The sequence below is a fragment of the Lepus europaeus genome, chromosome 9, assembly GCF_033115175.1.
Source record: "Lepus europaeus isolate LE1 chromosome 9, mLepTim1.pri, whole genome shotgun sequence".
Taxonomy (NCBI): domain Eukaryota; kingdom Metazoa; phylum Chordata; class Mammalia; order Lagomorpha; family Leporidae; genus Lepus; species Lepus europaeus.
This window is the reverse complement of record NC_084835.1, coordinates 76,590,788-76,618,546: the sequence shown is the minus strand read 5'-3', so window position 1 is coordinate 76,618,546 and position 27,759 is coordinate 76,590,788.

Below are 27,759 nucleotides of genomic sequence, written 5' to 3'. Positions count from 1 at the left end.
AATGATTTTGATAAAAGGTCAGTATCCCAGTTCAAAAATTCTGTATGACAATTGGTCAGTCTGCTTACAATCTGCTCAAAAATTTTGGCATAACTAGAGAATAATTGATTTTGAACCAAAGATTGAGTGTCCCAACTGGGGCCTAAATTATTTAGCAGTTTGATGATATCTGGGGACATTAGAATTCAAGCTTTTGTTAGAGAAGTAGATTTTTTTTTCTATTTTATTCACTATTAAAACTTCACCATATAGAAAAGAACCTAAAACATACCTTGCACTCAAAGAATATTTATTAACTGATTGAGCACACAAATTAATGAACAAGGTAGTGATATCAGATTACTTTCAGAAACAGGAGACATTCATACCTTAATCTGAGTAAAATAAAATTTAATTTTTAGCATGTCATTAGTGGGATCATACATTATTACCCTAGGAAATTCTATGTGCCTTATCAATACACTGATTGATAGCATATGACCTATCTATTTACTTGTTTGCTCTGACTGAGAAATACAATATTTTGGATGTGACAAGTGAAAGTAAAAAGCAACTAGTAAGAATGATCTTTTTCTTTTCCCCTTGTGCTTCATTCAAGTCCTAATGCATTATCTGTCATTGGCTTTTGTTTCCTTCCATTACAAATAAAATGGTTTCCTTGGCTGCAAGCTAACATCTGATTACTTCCTGCCTTTGAATAGCAATGATAGCATTGACTCCAACCTAGGATAATGACTTTCCTTGTGTTTTGTCTTCCTTTAATTTCTTTATTAAGTTATTTTACAATAGTAAAGCAGCAAAATATTAAATATAAAAAGTATTACACGTCTTTCATACAATAGCAAGCTGAAAGGTGATATTTCTTAGAAATAATGTGGCAGAAGATCAGCTTAAAATGAGTTATTACAGGCTTTTAAAACTTTCATTCTAAATAGTTAATCCAACATTTTAAGTGAAATTAACATTTTAAAATATAAGCACTCACTGAATGCTATATGGTGATTCATTAGTTTTGACTAAATGTGTATTTTATAGCCATATATTTCTTCAAAGATGGAAAATCTAACTGATTTAAAGTATACCTAGGTGTTGAGAGCAGAAGGAAGGAGGAAATACTGTATTTTGAACATTGTAAGGCCTCCTTTTATTATACTGAAAAACAATGGTTTTCTTTAAAGATTTCCTTTAAGAAACAATCAAACACGTGATGATTCCCACTAGTGTGCTTGCTTAGAACTAAACACTCAGAACTAAAAACAGAATGCAAAGGCTGGATCTGATGTTTGCACTATGTGCTCTGGGTGGTAATAGCCTTTCCACCCAATAGTTGGGCCAGTTTTGGTGATCATGTGCCATTGTTCTATGACTTGGGATATTACCAGCTGTCATTTGAGTAACTTCTGGGAAAAAACGTTCTTGAAAGCTAAATTTGACTTTAAGAAAGAGAAACTGCCAAGGAAGTTCAACTAGATCAATCAGCTAATCCAGAACATTCATTTTCCCTTGCAGACCCTGACTTACTGGCTTTTTCACATCCAGTCCCATATTGCCTCAATTTTTCAATCATAATATAGAAACACCTTTGTCTTTCCAAAATGCATTTTTAACCCCCCTCACTTTAGTTTTGAGTCATTCATTTGTATTAGAACATGACTAATGCCAATAAAGACTAAGAAAAGATGAAGTTTTACAAAGAGAAAGTGAGAAATGTGTTGTCTCTTCCACTATTACTACTATAGTAGTATAGTGTTGATAGGGAAAAAAACCTAGCTAGCAGGTGTTGCAGTCTCAATATTTTACATAAATCCCCTTGAGCTCTCATTATTACAAATTTGAGGGTACTGAAAATAATGCCAAAACTTTCTCCGATTACTTAACGTAAGCCTTGAGACTCAGAAAAGGGATTTGGATACTAGCTCCAGTAATAATTATTATACTACCAACTATATTTTTCTTGGCATGAAATTTCATATATAAAACATGATTTGTGTATCAGCCTTTATTTTTATCATCCTACACATTCACAAACATAGATTTATTCTTCATTTTTGAAAGAGACATTATTATTACTTTTCTCTTTGTGTTTCATTTAGGTTCTCACAATTTTACATGACAAAAGAACTCACAGGAGTTCAAAGAAAGTAAGTGCATTTATTGCTTCACAAATTCAGATATAAATACCTATCAACAGATTCAAGGATTTAACTATTTTATCAGTGATTGACTCCATCTCTCAGATCTGCTTTGATTTTATTGTCTTACTTCACAAACGAGCTCTCTGCATATGACAGATTGCAGTCATTTCAGCTTATTAAACTTCTTACAGTTGAGGAAACTATCTCTTTTTGCTGACTCTATTTGAATGTCATTAATAAATAGTAGAATTTTTGTCATCTGGAGAAGCTAAATTTTTTTTCTTCAAGATTTATTTATTTGAAAGGCAGATTGACAGAGAGAGAGGGAGAGAATTGCCTTCCACTGCTTCAATCCCTAAATGCCTGCAACAGATGGGGCTGCGGCAGTGCAAAACCAGGAGCCCAGAATGCCATTCACGTATCCTATGTGGATGTCAGGGACCCATGTATTTGACCCATAATTGGCTGCCTTCCCAGGTATATTAACAGGAAGGGGCTTAGGAAGCTGAGGAGGTGGGACTTGAATCAGCACTCCCATATGAGATGCAGGTGTCCTTGGAGGAGTAAATATGGGTTAGAATTTGTATCGTTCTCAAAATCCTTGCAAACTTCCCACAGCCTGGTTCCAAAGCCACCTGCACATGTTAGGTATTGTTATAGTAACCACTGTTACAGGTTGAATCATGTTCCTTGTATGACTGTGTTCCTATAAAAAAGAGAAATTTGCCATAGAGGCAATCATGCACACAGGGAGAATGTCGTATGAAAATGAAGGCAGAGATCAGGATGATGTATGTGTGAGGCAAAGGGTAGCAAAGATGTACATCAGGAGTTAGCATAGATTGGTTTTGAATGTCTTGCCTCCATAACTGTGAGTCATGAATTGCTTTTGTTTAAGTGACTAATTTTGTGATAATTTGTTATGGAAGCTCTGACAAATTAATACACCAACTTTCCAGACTAGTTATTTTTTATGGTACAACATTACTCTCACAGATTTGGCAGCTTAAAACAACACACATGTATCATCTCACATTTTCAGTGAATTAGATGTCTTAGAAGAGCCCTCTGAAGTCTGCCATTAGGGTATTACCAAGAGATCTGTTCCATGCATCGTTTTTTCAAATATGGATTTTTTTATGAATAATTGAAGTCTCCCCCATATGCATCAATTACAAATTTTTCAATTCCATTTCCAGGAATTGTTAAAGTACACATGTATTATATCTAGATATTTAATAAACTTCAGAAGACAATGAAAAACTTTTACATTTAAACAATTGTATGTTTTATAAAAAAAAAAAAAGAAGAAAAAGAAAAATCAAAAAGAAACTGCTGGTCTTGTGGCTTCCATAAATTCTAATGAGAATTCAGCTAGTATATGAATCAATGTCCCCCTTCATGTAATGATTGTATTACTTCTTCTTTTGATGTTTTTAGTAAAATATAATTCCTGCCATCAAGTGAGAAGAAAGAAACAGAAGCAAATAGATTCAAATGAATATAATAAGAATTAAAATCATTAGAAGGATTTTATTGTTAGTGTTAATTCTGAAGGAAGATAATTTGCATTATCATTAAATAGAAAAATCCATTTCTATATTTATTTTTCCCAAACACTAGGAAATAAACACAATGACCCTCAAAAGCAATTATCTTCAAATAGCTGACAATTACATGTGTATGTGTATTTATGTGTGTGAATGTGTACATGAAAACATATATATGATACCTATATTATGAATTTTATTACTTTTTTTCTGAATGATAGAATTTTTCAAAACTGCACTAGAAATAAATGGTACCAGAAGTGTTCAATTTGAGATGATCCATCCTTCAGAGAAATATCCCTGTACTGACTTATTATTTTGTCAACTATACTACAATTTACTTAGGCAATGTGGAACAGTGAAAAGTGCCATAGTTGGTGACTTGTCCCAACAGTAAATGCTATAGTCAGTGCTTTATATCCTAGGGCTCTTAAACATGTCAAAATGAATTCATTCCAAATCCTGTGCATAAGACCAGGATAAACTAAATAAAAATAACTGTCTGGAGGCCTGTCCTCAATCATTTTCTCTCCTCATTCTATGCTATCTTAGTTGTAGCTTTTTGAATCTTCATCATTCTATGTAGCTTCCTGGGTTACAAGAATTTCTTTACCTTATTCTCAACCTGTATAAGTATAAAGAGATTGAAAGAAGAGATGCCAAGTATCTTTCTACAGTTATGTTTTATTTAGCAGGCTCAGTGGCCACCATAGGAATAAATCAAATTTCCTATTACTTTGTCTTTAATGAATTAATTGTAATGTACCCAATAGCTTCACTGTTACTAATATCCTAAGACAAAGATCACAATGAAACCCATGTATTGGTTGACTTGAGGAACTTCCTTAGATATCACTATTTCATTCTCCTATCCAACCTATCTACCTACTTTTTGATTAAATCTTATAAATGTGATATCTGTTTCACTGGTTAAGAATAGCATATTTGTGAGGTCCTACTGATTTTTCTTATATATCAGAACACCATCTATTATAGATATAATTTCAAACATTTCAAATTATGCTTTGGAATACCACTGTGATCTGAAATTAACTTTTAAAAATGTGCAAGGAAATAAAACACTTACAGAGCATGGCAATTTTAGTCTGGCTCCTATTCATTTCCACCTAAACTAATGTTTATACTACATAAATAGTTTATTACTTTCATATAAAAACTTTAATTCAATTTCTTTAGCACACTGATAGCCCTTCCAAACCAAATCTTTTTTGTTCTGATTATAAAGAAAAAATTAAAACAAAAATTTAGCAGGTTTAATTGAAGTTTCCAGAAAAGTAACATGAACCAAATGATTGCTACAATAAATCATGAACTCTAGCACAAATAAGTGGTCAGAAGGATAATCAAATAAAAATATAGTAGGATAAACCCACATGCCAGTAGTATCAGAGGTAAAACAAATAAAAGTTCAATTATTAATCAGAAGCCAGTGGTCCCTCTCTATAGTGACTATGAATAAGGATTCACTTCCAAATCTGTCTACTTTGAATACCTTTCAGCCATTTCTATTAAACACACTGCTCAACAGAATTAGCAGATGTCAAGAAAAAGTACACCTTCCAACAGTCTTCATATTCCAAAAAAAAAGAAACCTGATTATTTCAAATGATAATGAAATAAAATATTAAATCCAAACTATGAGGAAACATGGTTGAAGTATATTTTCAACAGTAAGAAACACATTCTAAGTTAATTTAAATGACAGTAAAAGTTATTGAACTTTGATAAATGGGTAAGAGCCTTTTCAATCGTCTGAGCAAAATAAACTAAATTTCATACTGGGTAATGGTTTTGCCAGTCATTTTTTAATACATTAGCTAAGGCAAATGACATAACAATTGAATATATATCCTAGAACAACAAATTACAAGTGGAAATAAAATGAACCAACTTCCATGGTTTGTTATGTACAAAGAAACAAGTTCAAGAACTTTAATTGTTAATTAGTAGTTGGCTATTTTTATATCATACCAACACGGAGGTGTAATTTTATTTCTATAAAATAAGACTACGAAATCATAAATCAGTTCTAGAACTTAGGTAATGTAATGAGCTAAAATGTGGACTACTCCTGCTTGCACTAATATTTTTTTAAGATGTATTCATTTGGAAGGGAGAGATCTAGGGAGACAGAGAGAGCAAGATCACTGAACTGGTGGCTCACTCCCGAAATGGCTGCAACAGCCAGGGCTAGGCCAGGCTGAATACAGGAGCTACGAATTACGTCCTTGTCTCCCAAAGAGGTGGCAGGGGCCCAAGCATTTCAGCCATTTTCCACTGCCATCCCAGGTTCATTAGCATGGAGCTGGATCAGAAGTGAAGAGGCTAGGACATGATAGGCATTCCGATACGGTATGCTGGTGTCACAAGTGATGACTTGATCCACTTCACCACAGGGCCAGCTGCATAGGTCTGACATTTTTAAGGGTCAATAATCCTTGAAATATTCTCTGAATTCTAATTCTTTTCTCTCACAGTGTAAACATATTTCTTAAAAATTGCTTAAAATTCTAAGAAATCAATACTTATTAAAAATCTATGAATTGTTCAATCTCTTGCCAAATGCTAGCAAGATTGAAGATTAACCTCCATATATTTCTTGAACTTATGTACTGAGTCAACAAAACATGAGCAATTGGGGCAAATTTAACATATATGTGGTTGACTCATAGAAAGTGAGACACGTGTTGCCTTGAAAGGTCTTTACAAAAATGATACACATTAGCATGGCCTCAAATATGAATAGGATTTTGACTAGATCAAAGGGAAGAAATGAAGTAATAGGTAAAAATCACATAAAGATCATGAATTCATAAAACTGTAGCCAAGACATCAATGTAGATACATGTTGAATTTCTTTTTTTTTTTTTTGACAGGCAGAGTGGACAGTGAGAGAGAGACAGAGAGAAAGGTCTTCCTTTTGCCGTTGGTTCACCCTCCAATGGCCGCCGCAGTAGGCACGCTGCGGCCGGCGCACCGCGCTGATCCGATGGCAGGAGCCAGGTGCTTCTCCTGGTCTCCCATGGGGTGCAGGACCCTAGCACTTGGGCCATCCTCCACTGCACTCCCTGGCCACAGCAGAGAGCTGGCCTGGAAGAGGGGCAACCGGGACAGGATCGGTGCCCCGACCGGGACTAGAACCTGGTGTGCCGGCGCCGCAAGGTGGAGGATTAGCCTAGTGAGCCGTGGCGCGGGCTAATACATCTTGAATTTCTTTGATATAATCCGAGTAGGTACACTTAAAAATTATATATTAGAAATAATGAGGTGACCAACAGCCTCTACTTTCTAAAAGACAAATCCTCCAATTACATAAGACATCCTATAGAGAAAATAAATCAGGACCAACTCACAGAAAGAATGGCAATTACAAAAGCAACACTACTACCTCCTAAAGATCACAGGAGTTCCTTTGAGATAGACACACAAACAAAATCAAATATCAACTTTTAGAATTGTTATATTCTTAGAGCAGTGACCCAATGTTGACAAGAAGGGATATCATGAAAGCCTCAACGTCTGTATAATACAATACCTCAATCTCTGTTAAAACAAATTTATGTCCTTAACAGTCTTGGGGAATAGTCTTGTTAAATGTGTACAAAAATAGTTGGAAATATATTTTAAGATAATTCCAAATTATTTAAAACTGAGGACAATATGACTGATTACATAAAATGTAAGCAACATGAGATTATCATCTTTGCTCAACAGCAAAGGTAAAAACAATAGTATGGGGGGCCAGAACTGTGGCGCAGCAGGTTAACGCCCTGGCCTGAAGTGCCAGCATCCCATCTGGGCAACGGTTCGAGTCCCGGCTGCTCCTCTTCCGATCTGGCTCTCTGCTGTGGCCTGGGAAGGCAGTGGAAGATGGCCCAAGTCCTTGGGCCCCTGCACCCATGTGGGAGAAGTAGAGGAGGCTCCTGGCTCCTGGCTTCGGATGGGCGCAGCTCTGGCCATTGCAGCTAATTGGGGAGTGAATCATCGGATGGAAAACTCTCTCTCTCTCTCTCTCTCTCTCTGCCTCTCTTCTCTCTGTGTAACTCTCTGACTTTTGAATAAATAAAATCTTAAAAAAAAAACACCAATAGTATGATGTGAATCACTTTAAAGTCAGAAACACATCTGGTTCCTTTACGCTTGTGTTATATGAGGTTTATGACATATTTTTCCAAGACTCCTCAGGATGCACATGGCAGAAATACAACTCAAACTGCCTTAAGCAAAAGGACAATATATTATTTCAAATAAGTAAAAAGTTCAATTATAGATCTCTCTAAGCCTGACTGAATCCAGAGCTCAAAATGGGTTTCTAGAATTTAGTCTTCCTTTACCTGTTAGCTTTATTTAGACTGTATCTCAATATCAGGCATAACTCTCCTCTCTGTAGCATCCATCTTTGTTCAGCCCTCCACCTAATTTTTGTATGAGGAGATTTTCTGTATAGAAATTTATAAACAAGGGGTCAGCACTGTGACATAGTAGGTTAAGCCACTGCCTATGGCACCAGCATCCCATATGGGTACTGGTTCCAATCCTAGCAGCTCCATTTCAGATCCAGCTCTCTGCTTATGGTGTGGGAAGGCAGTGGAAAATGGCCTAAATGCATGGGCCCCATGCACTTGTGTGGGAGACTCAGAAGAAACTCCTGGTTCCTGGCTTCAGAACAGGTCAGCTCTCGCCATTGCAACCATTTGGGGAATGAACCAGCGGAGGAAGACCTCTCTCTTTTTGTCTCTCCCTTTCTCTGTCTATAATCCTGCTCTCAAACAAATTTTTAAAAATTAAAAAATAGAAATTGATAAACATGTTACAATAGGTTAAAAAAAGGAATAAAAAAGCCACAGTAGTCATTGAAAAAGAAAAAAAAAAACTTATTGAATAGTAAGTACACTTGATCTTAGCCAAAAGGCGAAGAAGCGATTCACAATAGCTAAGACCTGGAACCAACCCAAATGCCCATCAACAGTAAACTGGATAAAGAAATTATGGGACATGTACTCCATAGAATACTATACAGCAGTAAGAAACAACGAAACCCGGTCATTTGCAACAAGATGGAGCAATCTGGAAAACATCATGCTGAGTGAATTAAGCCAGTCCCAAAGAGACAAATATCATTTGTTTTCCCTGATCGGTGACAACTGAGCACCAAAGGGGAAACCTGTTAAGTGAAATGGACACTATAAGAAACAATGACCTGATCAGCTCTTGTCCTGACTCTAGATGTACAATGTAATACTTTATCCTTTTTAGTATTTGTTGTTGTTGTTGTTGTTCTAGTACTAGTGGTTGAACTCTGTAATTAACACACAATTATTCTTAGGTGTTTAAATTTTAACTGAAAAGTGATCCCTGTTAAATTTAAGAGTGGAAAAAGAGAGGGAGGAGATGTACAATTTGGGACATGCTCAATCAGACTTGCCGCAAATGGTGGAGTTAGAAATGTGCCAGGGGATTCCAACACAATCCCATCAAGGTGGCATGTACCAATGCCATCTCACTAGTCCAAGTGATCAATTTCAGCTCACAATTGATGGCTCTGATAGGTCTAAGACTCAAAGGGATCACACAAACAAAACAAGTGTCTGCTAATACTAACTGATAGAATCAAAAAGGGAGAGAAGGATCCAACATGGGAAGTGGGATACACAGCAGACTCATAGAATGGCAGATGTCCTAAACAACACTCTGGCCTCAGAATCAGCCCTTAAGGCATTCGGATCTGGCTGAAGAGCCCATGAGAGTATTGTAGGCATGGAAAGCCAAGATACAATGGGGAAAAAAAAAAAGACCTAAATGAAAGATCTCTGTGAGTGAGATCCCAGTGGAAAGAACGGGGCCATCAAAGAAGGAGGTACCTTTCTCCGAAGGGAGGAGAGAACTTCCACTTTGACTATGACCCTATCGGAATAAGATCAAAGTCAGCAAACTCTAAAGGCTTCCATAGTCCTGACAACTCATGAATAGAGCCTAGCGAGATTACTGACGCCATGAACAGGAGTGTCAAATTGATAAATCAGCAACAGAAGTCACTGTGTACTTACATCCCATGTGGGATCTGTCCTTAATGTGTTGTCTAATGTGCAGTGATGCTATAACTAGTACTGAAACAGTATTTTTACACTTTGTGTTTCTGCGTGGGTACAAACTGATGAGGTCTTTACTAATTATATACTGAATCGATCTTCTGTATATAAAGATAATTGGAAATGAAAAAAAAAAAACCTGGTGTTAAATTGGAAATGGCATAGAAAATTAATTAATTTTAAAAAAATATTATGTAGGATCTCTGTCTTTAATGTGCTGTACACTGTTATTTAATGCTATAACTAGTACTCCAACGGTAGTTTTTTCACTTTGTGTTGCTATATGGGGCAAACTGTTGAAATCTTTACCTAATATATACTAAACTGATCTTCTGTATATAAAGAGAATTGAAAATGAATCATGATGTGAATCGAAGGGGAGAGGGAGCGGGAAAGGGGAGGGTTGTGTGTGGGAGGGAAGTTATGGGAGGGTGGAAGCCATTGTAACCCATAAGCTGTACTTTGGAAATTTATATTCATTAAATAAAAGTTTAATAAATGAAAAAAAAAACAAAAAACAAACAAACAAAAAGAATAGTAAGTATACGTTTATAAAATACACACACACACATGCAAACACTGATCACAAAAGAATGGGAGAGAGAAAATGTGGTGGGGCCAGTGTTGTGGCATTGTGGGTTAAGTCACCACCAGGAATGCTGGCATACCATATGGGCACCTATTCAAAACCTGGATGCTCCACTTCTGCTACAGCTCATGCTAGTGCACCTAGGAAAGCAGTTGAGGATGGCCCAAGTGCTTAGGACTCAGCACCCACATGGGAGACCCTGGATAAAGCTCCTGGCTGCTAGCTTCAGCTTGGCCCAGTCCTGCATTGAGGCCATTTGGGGAGTGAACCAGTGGGTGGAAGACCACCCGCTCTCTCGCTCCCTCTCTCTCTGTAACTCTGCCCTTCAAATAAAAAAGAAAACTAATAAATAAATCTTTTAAAAAAAGAAAAGGTGGTATAAAGTATACCACATTATATAATATTAAAGTCTTTTTAAATTTTACTTAAGGTATACAAGAGTTTCATGTATGTCATGTATACAGCTTTAGGAACATAGTGATCCTTACCACCCTACCCTCGCTCCCACCTATACTCCCCAACCTTCCTCATCCTTACTTTCCTATTGCCTCTCTAAATTTTTACAATGATCTGCTTTCAGTTTACTTTATACTCATAAAAGCAACCTTATACAAAGTAATGAGTTTAACAAATAGTATGAAGAAAAAAACACTGTTCCTCAACAGCAAAGACAAGGGCTGCAAACAATCATCAAAGCCAAAATGTCAATTTCTCTCCTTTACATTACATTTTTGATACTCTATTAATTAACACACATCAAGGAAAACATGGTAGTTACTCTTTTGGGACTGGCTTATTTCACTAAGTGTAATGGTTTCTAGTTACATCCATTTTGATGCAAGACAGGATTTCTTTCCTTTTTTATGGCCGAGTGGTATTTCATAGAATATATATACCATAATTTCTTTATCCAGTCATCAGTTGATGAACATTTGGAATGACTCCGTATCTTAGCTATTGTGAATTGAGCTCCAATAAACAAGGGTAAAGATAACTCTTTCATCTGTTGATTTCATTTCCCTTGAGTAAATTCCCAAGAGTGAAAGGTACTATGTAATGATTAAAGGATCAATTCAACAGGAAGATGTGACTATAATAAATGTAAATGCACCCAATGTCAGGCCACCTGGCTATTTAAAACAAATGTTAATGGATCTAAAAGGAGACACAGGCTCCAATACAATAGTAATGCAGGACTTCAAGACTCCACTTTCATCAATGGACAGAGCAGATAGACAGAAAATCAGCAAAGAAACAACAGAGCTAGTCAACACTGTGGACCAAATGGACCTAACCTATATCTACAGAACCTTTCAGTGCACAGTTGCAGAATACACATTCTTTCATTACTGCATGGAACTTTCTCTAGGACAGACCATATGCAAGACCATAAAGCAAGTGTCAAAAATTCAAAAAACTTGAAATCATACCATGCATCTTTTCTGACCACAATAGAATGAAGCTGGAAATTAACAACTCAAGAATCTCTAGAATCTATGCAAATACATGGAGACTGAACAACATGCTACTGAATGAGCAGTGGGTTATAGAAGAAATCAAAAGGGAAATAAAAAATTTCTGGAAATGAATGAAGACGACAATACAATCTATCAAAACTTTTGGGATACAGCTAAAGGAGTGTTAAGAGGAATGTTTATAGCAATTGGTGCCTACATCACGAAATCAGAAAGACATCAAATAAATGAGCTATCAATGCATCTCAAGGACCTAGAAAACAAGAACAAACCAAACCCAAAAGTAACAGGAGGAAGGAAATAATTAAGATTGAAGAAGAAATAAACAAAATTGAAACCAAAATTTAAAAAATGCAAAGTTCAGTGAAATGAGGGACTGTTTTTTTTTTGTTGTTGTTGTTTGTTTTGTTTTGTTTTGTTTTGTTTTGACAGGCAGAGACAGACAGTGAGAGAGAGAGAGAGAGAGACGAGAGAAAGGTCTTCCTTTTTCTGTTGGTTCACCTCCCAAATGGCCACCTCGGCCGGCATGCTGCGCCAATCTGAAGCCAGGAGCCAGGTGCTTCCTCCTGGTCTCCCATGCGGGTGCAGGGCCCAAGGACTTGGGCCACCCTCCACTGCCTTCCTGGGCCACAGAAGAGAGCTGGACTGGAAGAGGAGCAACTGGGACAGAATCCGGCACCCCAACTGGACTAGAACCCAGGGTACTGGCGCCGCAGGCGGAGGATTAGCCAAGTGAGCCGTGGCGCCGGCCGAGGGACTGATTTTTTGAAAAAATAAACAAAATTGATCCACTATGGAACCAACTAACCAAAAAGGGGTGGGGGGAGAGAAAATCCAATTAATAAAATCAAAGATGGAAACAGAAATTAACAGCAGATACTATATAAATAAAAAGAATCATCAGGAATTACTGCAAAGAGTATATGCCAACAAACTGGAGAATCTAAAGAAATGAATAGATTCTTGGACATACACAATCTACCAAAACTGAGCCATGAAGACATAGAAAACCTAAAGAGATCAATAACCACAATGTAAACTGAATCGGTAATAAAGACCCTTCCAACAAAGAAAAGCCCAGGACCAGATGCCTTCACTGCAGAATTCCAGCAGACTTTTAAAGAACTAATTCCAATCTTTATCAAGCTTTCAAAACTATTGAAAGGCAGGGAATCTTACCTAAACTCTTTCTATGAGGCCAGCATTACATTAATTCCTAAACCAGAAAAATACCGAACAAAGTGAACTATATACCAATATCCCTGATGAACATAGATATAAGAATCCTCAGTCTCCTTAATAATCTGAGGACCAAAACCATATGATTATCTCAATAGATGCAGAGAAAGCATTTAATAAAATGCAACATCCTTTCATGACGAAAACTTTAAGCAAATTGGGTATAGAAGGAACATTCCTCTATACAATTAAGGCAATCTATGACAGATCCACAGCCAGCATCTTATTGAATGGGGAAAAGTTGGAAGCATTTCTACTAAGAACCAGAACCAGGAAAGGATCACCATTGCTATTCAATATAGTCCTGGAAATTTTAGACAGAGCCATTAGGTAAGAAAAAGAAAATAAAGACATACAAATTAGAAAGGAGGAAGTCAAATTATCCCTATTTGCAGATGATATGATTCTGTATATAGACTCTACTAAGAGATTGTTGGAACTGATTTAAAAAAAAGTCGGCTAAAATGGCAGAATATAAAATTAACAGAAAAAAATCACTAGCCTTTATATACATACACAATGCCATGACTGAGAAAGAACTTCTAAAGTCAATCCCATTCACTGTTACTACAAAAAATTTAAATACCTTGAAATACATTTAACCACAGAGGTAAAAGATCTCTATGATGAAAATTACAAAATATTAAAGAAAGAAATATTAGAAGACACAAAAAATGAAAAAATATGTCATGTTTGTGGATTGGAAGAATTAATATCAAAATGTCCATGCTAACAAAAGCAATTCACAGATTCAATGCAATCCCAAACAAAATACCAACAACATTGTTCTTAGATCTAGAAAAGACAACGCTAAAATTCATATGGAAATAGAAGAGACCCAGAATTGCTGTATAATATTAAAATATTAAATCTTAATTGTAAATATTAAAATATTACATAATTATATAATTTAAGTTTATGATGGAATATTATTCATTCTTAACATAAGTGAAAATCATGTCACTTGTGGCTATATGGATGAATTTGGAAGGTATGATATTAAGTGAAATAAGCTAGGCATGGAAAGATAAGTATGTATGATATTTTGCATATTTGGAATCTGAAAAAGTCAATTCATAAAAGCAGAGAGTAGTCAAGTCATTATCAGAGTTTTGGAGTTTGGAGAATGAGGAGATGTTGGTCAAAGGCATAAAGACTCAATTATGCAGGATAAATAAGTTCTGGAGTTCAGCAAAGTGACTATAGTTAGTAATATTCTATAAACAAATTTGCTGAAAGGGTAGATATTAAATATTCTCACCACACACATACACACACACAGAAACAGAGGCTATGTCGCATAATAGAGATGATAATTATCCTCACGGTATTAATCAACTCACAATGTGTATGTGTATCAAAGCCTTATGGTGTACATCTTAAATATATGCAATTTTATTTGTCATTTACACCTCAATAAAACTGGAGAAGGAAAAGCAGACGTACATATGTCCACCTATCAAATATTTTAGAGTGAGTATCTACTGAAGGGAGAAACATGAACATGAAGAGGAATAGAGAAAAGTAGGGAAAAATGTAAAATGAAGTAAAAGAAAACTATTCAAAAACAAACCAAAGTCTCAGCTGAAGTCGAGAGAAAGAAGAGGGGAGGAGATATCTGAAGTTTGTGTATGGGACAATGGCACAAGTTGTCACCATCATCAACCTCCAACTCATGTCCAGTGCATCTGTCACTTAAAATCAGGATAAACATCAGTGAACCAGGGGGCAGAACAGCTCCTTCTCTGTTTTTCCCTCTCTCTAGGTAACTCTGCCTTTCAAATAAATAAATAATTTTTTTATTGACAGGTAGAGTTATAGACAGTGAGAGAGAGAGACAGAGAAAGCTCTTCCCACCATTGGCTCACTCCCCAAATAGCCGCTATGGCGAAGCTGTGCTGATCCGAAGCCAGGAGCCAGGTGCCTCCTTCCTGGTCTCCCACGCTGGCGCAGGGGCCCAAGCACCCGGCCCATCCTCCACTGCCCTTCCAGGCGACAGCAGAGAGCTGGACTGGAAGAGGAGCAGACGGGACTAGAAAAAAAAAAGAAAAGAAAAGAAAGATAAATATAAAAATAATCCCTGAAAAGGAAAGATAGCTAAGGATACTGACAGAATTTTAAGACAACTCCAGTATTCTGAGTGATTTTGTAAGTTTTACATTCTTAAAAAAGAGACAAGATGCCATGAAAAATGGGGGAAAAAACACAGAACAAGAAAAACTTTTCAATATTAAAAAGAAATGATATCTGAGAAAAATAAACTATAGAAAGACTGAAAAATATCATTTAAAACAATCCCAGAACAAAGAACAAGTTGCAAAGTATTTTGGTTTCCAATTGTGTAAAGAATTGCTACAAATTAATGGCTTAAAGCAACACTGACTTATTACCTCAAGGTTTCTGAGAGCTGCAGGCATTAGAGCTGATTCTCACAAATCTAAAATCAAAGTTTCAGCTTAGCTGTGTTCTCATCTGGACTTGCAGTATTCTTCCAAACTCTTTCAGGTTGTTGGTAGAATTCAATTCCTTATGGATGTATGCTTAAGTCCTATTTTCTTGTTGGACACTGGCCATGAATCACCCACAGCCACTAGGAGCCTCCTCAGGGTCTTTCCACATTGCCCTCTCAGAACAGGAAAAGTCACTTCTTTGGAGACAGAATCTTTCCCCAGTCTGGTAGCTGGAAAGCTTATGTAATGTAAGTGTAATCACTGAAACATACTATCTTCTCACTTATGCCCTATAAGGTAACTTAAGCAAGAGAGTTATTATCTTATGTGTTCATAGCCCCAACATGTTGAAGGGGAAGGAAGTATAACTACGCATACATTAAAAAGGGGAGATATTGTTCTGAGAAATATACTACCAGGTGACTTTTTTTTCATTGTGCAAACAGCATCTAGCATAATAATATAAATTTGCATGGTACAGCCTACTACACATTTAGGTTATAATGACAAATATAAGGACAGGTGTTTGTCACAGACAGGGTAGCATATTGCTGAGAACACCTGCTTCTCATATTGGAGTTCCTGGGTTCCAGTTCCAACTCCACTTCTGATTCCAGATTTTTTTGCTAATGCAAACCCTGGGAGGCAACATATAATGGCTCAAATGGTCCCTGCCACCCACATGAGAGATCTGGGCACCTGACTTCAGCCTGGCTCAGTGCCGAATTTTGTGGACATTCAGGAAATGTGAGCAAGTGGGTAGAAGATCTTTGTCTCTTTCTTTCTACTTCTCTCTCTTGCTTTACCTTTCAGATAAATAAACATATATACATAAATTTTTAAGGAGTAGTATGTATAGTATGGCCTATTGTTCCTAGGGCATGCCAAACAAAGCAACATGAGATTAAATCAAACACAAAAGAAGATGATGCGATCAAGAGATACCATGAAATTGAGATGCATAAAAAAATTGAGATGCATAAGGTCACCGTTGACTTAACATGGCATGCTATTTTACAATTCCCTCTTTATACACGTAAGTAGAAAGAGTAAACTCTAAAATAATGATTTTAAGTATAGAATAATAAATATATAAGCCAATGACATAGTAATTTATTATTTCTTTTGTTATGGCCATCACAGTAAGCACTATGCATTTTTATTTTAATGACTGGCAACACAGGTTTGTTTACACTAGCATCACCACAAACATTTAAATAATGCGCTGTGTTATACTACAGTGGATATGACATCACTAAGTAATAGGAGCTTTTCTGCTCCTTTCTAAACTATGGGACCATGGTCTTACCTGCAGTCCATTGTCCTTATGCTGTGCATGACTGCAAACAAGCCACACAATAAAGGGGGTCAGGAATCTTGGTAGCCACCTTAGAATTCTGCCTGCCACACCAAGAAAGAAATTAGAAGAGATGGAAAAGACCAATCCAAGACATCCAATATTACACTAACAGGAATTCCAGAGAGAGAAGAGAGTAAATGGCGAGGAAGAAAATATTTTTAAAAATAACAATAACAATCGAAACCTTCTCAGAACTGAAAGGTGTACACGTTTTCAACATGAATAAAAAAATTTTACCAACACCCTATGCAATTAAAAAAGCAAACCCACGTCCAGAAACATCATATCATCAAGGAGAGAAAGATCCTAGAATCTTTCAAAGAGGAATCAAACAAGCAAGCCAGCTACATAACATCTGATTTCATAGCAGCAATATTGGATGTCAACAAACAGTAAAATAAGGCTTCAAAGTTTCCAGGGGGAAAATACATTTTAACCTAGAAATCTATCATAAGCACAGATGTCAATCCTCTGTGAAGACAGAATAAAAACAGTTTCTGATATGCTCACAAAATATATACGTTATGTTAGAGGGGGCTGCAAAAAGTTAATGAAAAACACACATTACTTTTTAATACTATTTCAGTAAATTTGTGTCTTTTTTTATTTATTTTTTGTTGTTATTTTAAAGGTACATGAGAGGGACCAGTGCTGTCGTGTGCTGGGTAAAGCCACCACCTCAGTGCCATCATCCTATATGGATTCGAGTCCCACTTGCTCCATTTTTGATTCAGCTCTCTGCTCTGGCCTGAGAAAGCAGTGGAAGATGGCCTAAGTCCTTGGGCCCCTGCACCTGCATGGGAGACCTGGAAGAAGCTCCTGGCTCCTGGCTTCAAATCAGCCCAGCTCCAGCCATTGTGGCCATTTAGGGAGTGAACCAGTGGATGGAAGATCTTTCTCCCTCTCTGCCTCTGTCTCTGCCTCTCTCTAATTCTGCCTTTCAAATAAATAAATAAATATTTTTTATTAAAAAAGGTACATGAAAGTCTATACCAACAATTAAGGGGAGAAAGAGAGAGGAACAGGTGCTCTACCTAGGAGGATTCAGGAAAAATTCTGAACTGGTTGCTGTGCTGTTCTGGGATCCTAGTAAGAGTAAGAGGGAGGGACATCTCTGAAGGAGTCATCTTTGTGCAGGGGAAAGAAGCTGATAAAATAGAGAATAAAATAAAGACTAAAAATATTAAGCCCTAGATAAAGGTAGATTGTGAAAAAAAATGTTTAAAAAATAAAAATATGAAACCCAGCCAATTAATACTACACTTATAAGCACAATTAAAATATGGCATTATTTCAAACCATTTGTACAGTATAAGACAAGAGAATCCAATTGATATTATTAGTGAGAATACCCTTCTTCAAATAAATAGGATGTGAGGAGAAGGAAAGGTAATCCTGGCAACTGCCTGACTCTGGACACAACAATATCTTCATTGTCGTTATTTGCTGATGTTACAGACTTGAACATTCTTGATGACTATGGACAAAGCCCTCACAATCTGTTTGTGGTTTCATTATATATTACAAATATTAACGATCTTGACAATATAGAAGTCTAATCAACAAGTGAAATCAAAGGATAAGGAGTGAAGCAGTGAGAAAAGTGAATGAAACGTGAACTTAGGAGAACGGTATTTGCATTAACAACTGGATACCTAAGAAATACTATCAAAAGTTGATCAAGCAGGAACTAGAAGTGTATGCATATTATTTCAGCTTGTCCAATAGAACCAAACACAATAAAGTAAATACCAAGGATTTGGAGCACAGAGAAGGAAACAGAGTGAGAAAATATTCATATTTGTACATCATAGAGTCAATAATTCTAAACTTTTTTCAAGAAATAGACAAACGTATTATCTATAGTTGTAGAGGAAACAAAAGCAAAAGAATGCACAGTAAAGGAGTCTACCTTTGGAGAATGACAGTTAAGTTTTAAAGGAAAAAGGAAAGGGTACTGGCATTTCATAACAACTTTTTTGCACTATTTGATTATATTACCATACATATAATTTGTTTTAAAAATAACTTTTAAAAAATTTTCAGGAAAAATATTGTTCTTGTTTAGGAAAGAAGGGAATTTGAACATGGAAAGTATATTCTGAAATTTTATGAGCATATTTAGCAGCTGGCCTCACAAAGTTTTTCTGTTAATTATTTAATAATGCTACAAAAATAACAAATAAGTATCATAGTTATCACTTGTTTTTTTAAAAAAATCATTCATTACAGACACAGAGAGAGAGGAAGCGCACACTCCCATCTGTTGGTTCACTCCCCAAATGCCTGCCAGAAGTGGGTTGTGCTAAAGCCAGGAGGCTGGTACTCAATCCAGTTCTCCTACATGGATGGCAGACCCCAATTACTTGAGCCATGACTGCTGCCTTCCAGAGTTCCCATTAACAGGAACTTAGTATTGAAAACAAGCAGTCCTGGGGCCAGCGCCGTGGCTTGGTTAATCCTCCACCTGTGGCGCCGGCCTCCCATATGGGCGCCCGGGTGTTCCTCTTCCAGTCCAGATCTCTGCTGTGGCCCAGGAAGGCAGTGGAGGATGGCCCAAGTGCTTGGGCCCCTGCACCCGCATGGGAAACCAGGAGAAAGCACCTGGCTCCTGGCTTCAGATCGGCGTAGCTCGGCCGCAGCGGCCATTTGAGGGGTGAACCAACAGAAAAGGAAGACCTCTCTCTCTCTCTCTCTCTCTCTCTCCCTCTCTCTCTCTCACTGTCTAACTCTGTCAAATAAATTAAAAAAAGAGAAGAAAAGAAAACAAGCATTCCTATATGGGAGTTAAACAGCCGCTTAACTGGTAGACCAAATCTCCACCCTAAGCTTTCAGTTTTTTTTTAATTTTTTTTGTATAAGCATATACAGTTATATCTTCTTCCAGCTTTCTTGAGGTATACTTGATGGAGAGAAACTGTCAATGTTTAAGGTATACTACATGATGTTTTGATATGATATGCATTGCAAAATACCACAATCAAAATAATTAACATATTAATAACCCCAAATACTGACCATTTGTGTATGTGCATGTGTGTGTGTGTGTGGTAACACTAATTATCAATTCTCTTAGAAAATTTCAAGAACACAACACTTATCAAATTATATAGGTCAATTCACATGTGACCATATTGGTTCCAAGTTGAAATCAGTTACTACAATAGGAAAACAAAGATGAGTGGCACTTCTATTAATGAACAGTCACAAGTCACATAATTGCCTGATTTGAAAACACACATGTACACATGCATGCCCAAGTCTGAAGGATTAGCTTTTAGAACATTCTCAAATTTTATCATGAACACTATTCACCTGGGAACCTAAAATGGCTTTGAGAGTCTACAATTTTAATGAGTTCCCATGTGATGCCTAAGCTGCTAGTCCTTCAGTCACATTTTGAGCAGTAAATAGATCTGTGCTTTATTCAATGATAAATGAACTGAAAACTTAAACAAGAATAAAATGATTAAAAAAGAACAGTAGAACTTTGAAATCAGAAACACTTCTAAGAGACCTGTTTGAATTTACATATCTACAATTTTCTATTGTAACATAAAAAAAATCCCTGAACTGCTTAACATATGTGAATTATACCAAATCTAAATAATCACAATAAAATGATTGGAAATTTATTAAAATCGAAAGATGGATCATTATTCTTGAAGGCTATTTTCTACCTGCACTTTTATTTAGGTTGTGCTAAGCAAAAAGTGAGTATATAAAAAGTAAGTGATTTAGAATTCTTCAATTAGTCCTCAATGTCATGATTACTGATCACAAAACGAGAATCTGTAAGACTTAAATATTATAACACAGGTACAGAAGGGGGTCCTGTTATTATATACTGGAAAAGAAAGTTTTTATTTACCTCTGAAGGGATACAATATAAAATACCGCTAGGTCAAGATATTTAAAATAAATAACTACTCAATATATTAGATTCCTTAAATTTGAGATGTAATGCTAATTATGAACCTTCAGATCTTAGCTTTTTCTTCTCCTGAAAAATCGTTATCATGCCAATGTCTACAGACTTAAGAAAAATAGACATCTAAAAGATCTATCTATTCTTTTATTTACTTATTAAAATCTTTCACTTACAACTGAAGAAATGGCACTGTCTTGATGAATTAAAATTAAAACATATTTCAGTGACTGAATCCATGCCCAAATTGTAGCCTAAACTTCAATAAACCTCATATAGTTTAACCTTGCAAAGTAAAAGAAATATCAAGCTGCATTTCTATCTGGTTAAAATTATGTAGATTAGCAGCAGTATTGCTTTTATTTCCAGAAAAACTACTGAACTGAGAAACTTCTAGGCTTTAAGATTATTAAAAAGATTGTCCAATATGTGACTGCTTTGATCCCACAAAAATTCCACTTTTATTTGCCAAGTTAAATCTTCCAGCAAATTGTTGGCAATGTGATGTTGGATACTCATATCACAATAATCCTGCCCAAATAGTCATGTTTGATTACTCCTTGTTCTGGGCTGACAGGGAAAAGTCCAATAAATTCTCACTACTACTTTTCAAGCCATACAGTAGTGACTGTAAACACAAAAGAAGAAGACAAAATTAATCCCAGCAGGAGCACACTTTTTGTCCTAAATGTTAGATTCTGAGAGAAATATAATAAATGCTCGTAAAGGAAAAATCTAAGCATAATGTGAATTTTTGAGAAACAACAGAGTAGGAATATATCACTAAGACTCCCCATTCCTTTAATTGAAGAAAACACAAAGATAAATATTTATTTTGCAGTTAATACATTCTTACTACAAAGCATCTTTCCCATACATGGGAAATTCCCAAAACTGAGAAGGTATTAACCACTGCACAGGAATGAGCCTGCACTGGTAAGACACTATTGCAAATAGATGATCCATTAAAAATACTTCTGTTCTCATTTCAGTTCTGATACAGGATTAGCGTCTATAAATGAGAGACACAAAATGACCACATCTTTTCAAAGATGAAAGTTTATTTTCTCATGCATACAATCTGAGCTGAAGGGGAGGTGACTGTGTTCCAAAAAGCATTGTGGAGCTGTGCCCTTCCATCTTCTTGCTGTGACATCCCCAGGATACCATCCTGATCAAAACCCCAACATGACTCAGCACCACTTACATCCCAGTCATCCGGAAAGAGGAAGTGAAGAAGGAAGAGGGCATTCTTTCATTCCAAATATGTGACTAAGAATTTGAACCCATGAGGCCGGCACTATGGCATAGTGGGTAAAGATGCCACCTGCAGTGTTAGCATCCCATATGGGCACCACTTTGAGTCCCAGTTGCTCCACTTACAATCCAGCTCCCTGCTGTGGCCTGGGAAAGCTGTAGAAGATGACTGAAAACCTTGGGCCCCTGCACCCATGTGGGAGACCTGGAAGAAGCTTCTGGCTACTGGCTTCAGATCGGGACAGCTCCAGCAGTTGCGGCCATCTGAGGAGAAAACCAGTGGATGGAAGAACTATCTCTGTCTCTCTTTCTCTCTCTCTGTTATCTACCTCTGTCATTCCATCTTTTAGCAATTGCTTTAGTTTTTCCTACTGTCAAATCAAGACGTTAGTATTCCTAATTTCCTCTGTGGCGAAGATCAAAGGAACGATAGACATTAAAGTATGATGTAAACAGTAGTACATATATGTAAGATATTAGTCACACTTTACAGTCATATTTTACTGACCAAATAGGAAAAGGGGGAAGATGAAGCAGAGAAGATACAGAATTATTTATTGATACTCTCTTCACAAAATATGAAGAAGACTCTGTCAGATACAAGTTCAGTTTAGTTATCTGTGATGTGCCAGACTCTAAAGATAAGTTTAGTCTGTGGATGTCTGTGTCATAATTGGAAGTGACATCTATTTGCATCAAAATATTTCAAATGGAATGCCAGACTTCATTCTTCTTTCTGCAAGAACTGCTGCCACAAAGACCAGTATGAATCCAACTCTGTGTGCCAGCAATGATGATCAACACAGGAGATGAAGATGACTTTCAGTTGACAAGAAAGAAATGCATGTGTGAGTTTAAACAGGTAAATTACATATTAATGCCATAAGCAAAATTATACACATATTTTTAAAAGGAAAGATCCTTCTATGAAAGAAATTTATGTAAGCAAACACAATATTTTGATATCATGCTAACATTATTTCAAAATGCCCATATGTCAGTGTCATAATTCTCTGAAGTTAAAATACTAAATATAAATTTATTGCAGTATTGGGAATAAGATGTATTACTTAAAACATCTCCCATCCAGTTAAAGTTCCTGAAATCTCAGCTCAAAACTTATACAACAGAAATGCAAAAACTCTTCAAATTAATTTAATGAGGATCCAGCTTTGTATCACAGCAGATTAAGCCATCACTTGCACCCAATTCAGAGTGCGGGTAAGAATCCCATCTGCCCACATCCGATCCTGCTTCTTGTTTGTTTTCTTTTTTTTTTGTTTGTTTGTTTTTTGTTTTTTTTTAAAGACTTACTTATTTTACTTGAAAGTCACAGTTTTACACACACACACACACACAGATAGAGAGAGAGAGAGAGAGAGAGAGAGAGAGGTCTTCCATCTGCTGGTTCACTCCCCAGATGGCCACTACAGCCAGAGCTGCACGAATTCAAAGCCAGGAGCTTCTTCTGGGTCTCCATTGGGTACAGGGGCTCACACACTTGGGCCATCTTCTACTGCTTTCCCAAGCCATTGCAGAGAGCTGGATAGGAAGTGGAGCGGCCGGATCTCGAACCGAACCGGTGACCATATGGGATGCCGGCACTGCAGGCGGTGGCTTTACCTGCTATGCCACAGCGCCAGCCAAATCCTTATTCTTGTTAATGCGTCTGAGAGGCAACAGAGTATGTCCAAAGTGCTTGGGCCCCTGTCACCTATTGGGAGATGAGGATGGAGTTCCAGACTCCTGGCTTAAGCCTGACCCAGACATAGCTGTTGCAGCCATTTGGAGAATGAACCAGTAGACAGACGATATCCCTCCCTGTCTTTCCCTCCCTCTCTCTCTCTCTATTATGTTGCCTTTCAAGTAAATAGATCCTCTTAAAATTAATTTAATCAGAAAGTCATAAAGACATACATTTCATATAAAAGTATTTGAGATATACAAACCTATGTACATGAATATTTTACTTGTTAATTACCTATTGCTATTGTATTACTTTACTTATATAAAAATATAAGTTGTTATTTGTCAATGTTAATGAATTAGTTTCTTTGAAGGAAATGAACATATATGCGATAAAAGAGGCTTACAGTTATATTAACTTTTTTAAAAATAATTTTATCTTTCAGAAAGAAAACAAAAGAAAGCAATCCATCAAAACATAAAAGTATTTCCAGTGTGAGAAATTTGAGGTGAGAAATTTTTAAAGGATTTATAACTATTTCCCTATATGTTTTCCTGGATGGATATTAAAAACTAGAGTGATAAAATGGTAATATTATTAGATACTAAATACTCTGGCACTACTGAGTCTGTTATTACATTTCATGTCATGATTAAGCCTTAAAACATCCAGGATGCAATTTCGTTGAAGATACCTTGCTAGCTTGACAGTAAAATTAGAACTTTGAGGCCAACTAAAAAGTCATCTTAGGGTATTGGTTTACAGCTTGATGGATGTCTTAGCATAAAACATTTGCATATTCAGGTTAATTCTGCTTGATGATTGTATATGCAATCTGAATACATGTAAGCTTTCTTATTTATATTTTAACCTAACTCAAAATGTCTTCCCAGATTAAATATTTTTTATCAGAATAATGCACGTTACCATGCATTTTTGTAATTTTAGGTATTCATTTGTTTTCTGGATTAGATCATAAGTTATCTTATAATAACTCTGTTACCTACACACAATTAAATGATAAAAAAATAAATAAATACAATAGAATTCTGCCATTCTTGAGATCATAAAGTTTTGTGATATTGAGAGGGTCTAAAGATCTCAGTGAGTAAAACTATCTTCCCCACTGCTGAACTCTCTGAAATCACAGCTTAAAGACATGCTACCTTTTAAACATAGATATCCTTGGCTCCTCTCTGACAATGCCCACCTTTTTAGCTAGTTATCAGTCATGAGCAGCAGGTCATTTGACATCTGAGCACTCCCTGGCACAGTGGAATGCAGTAAAACCACAGTGAGATGATGGGGAAAGTGGGCATTTACTTCTTGTGTGATGTGCCTCAGGGGAAGTTATCCAAGGAAAGAATTCCCATGAGTGACCCTGGACATTTCCAAGCAAGAATAAGAAGATGTGGGGTAGTTGTTTGACACAGTGGTTAAGATGACATCTGATATGCACTCATATTGGAGTGCCTGGATTCAAGTCTCATCTCCACCCCAATTTCAGTTTCCTGCTAATGCATACCTTTGGAGGCAGCATGTGATGGCTCAAGTAGTTGGGTCCCTACCATCCTTGGGGGAGATCTGGGTTGAGTTCTCAGTCCTGGTTGTGACCTGGTCAAGCTCCAACAGTCGTAAAGCTTTGAGGGAGTGAACCTAGGTATCTGTCTCTGTCTCCTTGCCTTTCAAATAAATAACATTAATTAACTGAGAAATAAAAATGAAAAAGAATAAAGACATGTGATGTCAAGAAAGAAACTTGTGAACAACAAGGAAACTTACAATGAAGATGAAAAAAAGGCATTATAAAAATGGCAAGAACATACCAAAGAAAAGTATGAACAATTTCACAATTCTGTCAAAAACCAAAATTTCAGATACCTTTAGTGAAAAGAATCAACACAGAGTATGACTTTAAAAAAAAAAAAAATGTTTTCCAGGGCTGACATCGTGGCATGGCAGGTTAAGCCTTCTGCAATGCCAGCATCCCCTATGGGTGCCAGTTCAAGTCCCAGCTTCTCCACTTTTGATCCAGTTCCCAGCTAATGAACCTGGGAAAGGAGAAGAAGATGGCCCAAGTGCTTTGGTCCCTGCACCCACGTGGAAGACCTGTTGAAGCTCCTGGCTCCTATCTTCAGCCCAGCCCAGTCCTGGCTGTTGCAGCCATTTCGGGACTGAACCAGTGGATGGAAGATCTTTCTCTGTCTCTGTCTCTCTCTCTCTTTCTCTCTCTCTGTGTCTGTGTGTCCTTCTCTCTCTGTAATGATGTTCTTCAAATAAATAAATAAATCTTTTAAACAATGTTTTCCAAGGAACCAAGGCCTACAGGGCATAACCCAGCACTCTGGCAGGTGACAGGCAACCAGTAAGTTGGCTGGGTAGATGCTTCACCCAGCATCCTCCAAAGTATATTCACTTTGGTGGACTGGTAAGATGTTCTATTAAAAACTTTGGTAAGTCAAACAGGTTTAAGACACTTAGTATTCTACACTTCTCTCAGAGATTGATAATTTCTATTAATATATGTGGAGTCTTCAGAAAGTCCATGAAAAAGTATACATGAATTTCAAAATGTTTTTGCACCAAAAAATTATCTTTCAATTCTGTTTTCTATGAACATTTGAAGTACCCTCATATTAAAAGCTTTGCAAAGTTTTAGTGTGGAGAAATCTTTATAAAAACTAGCATTACTCAGAGTAGTTGGACCTTATAAAAGGTTTTCAGCAATACCCACGAACATTTTGCTGGAATTGTTGAAATTATTATTAAACTCCTCCCATCCACAGCAGAGTAAATGTGCTCTTGGTTACACTTTGACAATGGCAATATGAATAACATACATTGTGCCCAGTAAGATCAGCAGCTAATTTATGATATTTTAAAATATACATCTTTGTCATCGATTTGCCTTTTAATTAAAATAGAGTATGAAAGAGAGTGTCAAATGGCTAATACTAAAAATTCTCTATATACCTGAAAAATACTGTAATAACTAACAAGCATTCCCAACAGTGAATAATTGATTGATTCAAAAAACCTAGTATAGATTTGACCAATTTAATTATCACTGCTCCACTGGGACCTCCTGAAGAGTTGCTAATGGTGGTGTTGATTGCAGGGATATGGCTTCTGGCCACCAGAAAATGGACTGAGATGACCCACAGTTGACAGCAGGCACAGAATCAATTATTAAGATAATTTTATAATTACTGATCCAAACCAAATTCTAACCAATAATCTAGAAGAGAAAATAGAATTCTATCTCAAAAATTTTCTGGGTTCCCCATATTCACCCAAAATTAGGCAATCACATTCAAATACAAAATTAGAGGATGCAAGGATTCATGCCTTGGGAAAATCTCTGTGGCTAGTCATTTCTCAAGGATTGACCCAAACTCTGGACTTTTCTTGTTAAGCAGAGACAAACAAGGTATCTTCCTAGACACTGGAATTTGAGAGAACTTGAAGGTTCCTGTAACAAGACTCATAATTTCTCATTCTCCATTATAGTACTGCTCTTCACTCCACCTGAACTTTTGAAACTATTGCTCTGGGTAACTCAGAGAAAGTCACTAGCACATTTCTGTGGCTGCATTGGAATTTATCCTTAAAAGAGTGAAAAAATGCAGTTTTGTTTCAGTAGGGCACTTGAGTAGTCTGTTGAGTAAATTAATTTATAATTTCTTTATAGATCAGACCTGGAACCATGAGCACTTGAACAATGAACCGGTAAAGAAAGAGGAGAGAAAAATGAAAAATGAGGAGATAATAAATGGAAGAATGGGACAATGAAGATCAATATTTAATACTATACAATTTTGTCCCTGTTTTGCTGCCAAGTTTGTAATGAAAGAATATTCCAGAAAACTTTCTGAGTATTTTAATGACTATGAAGCTGAACTCATTTAAATGTTTATCATTTAATATTTAATGCAATGTGATATAGTGAGAGTGCAATCTTGAAACAAAATACCTCTGG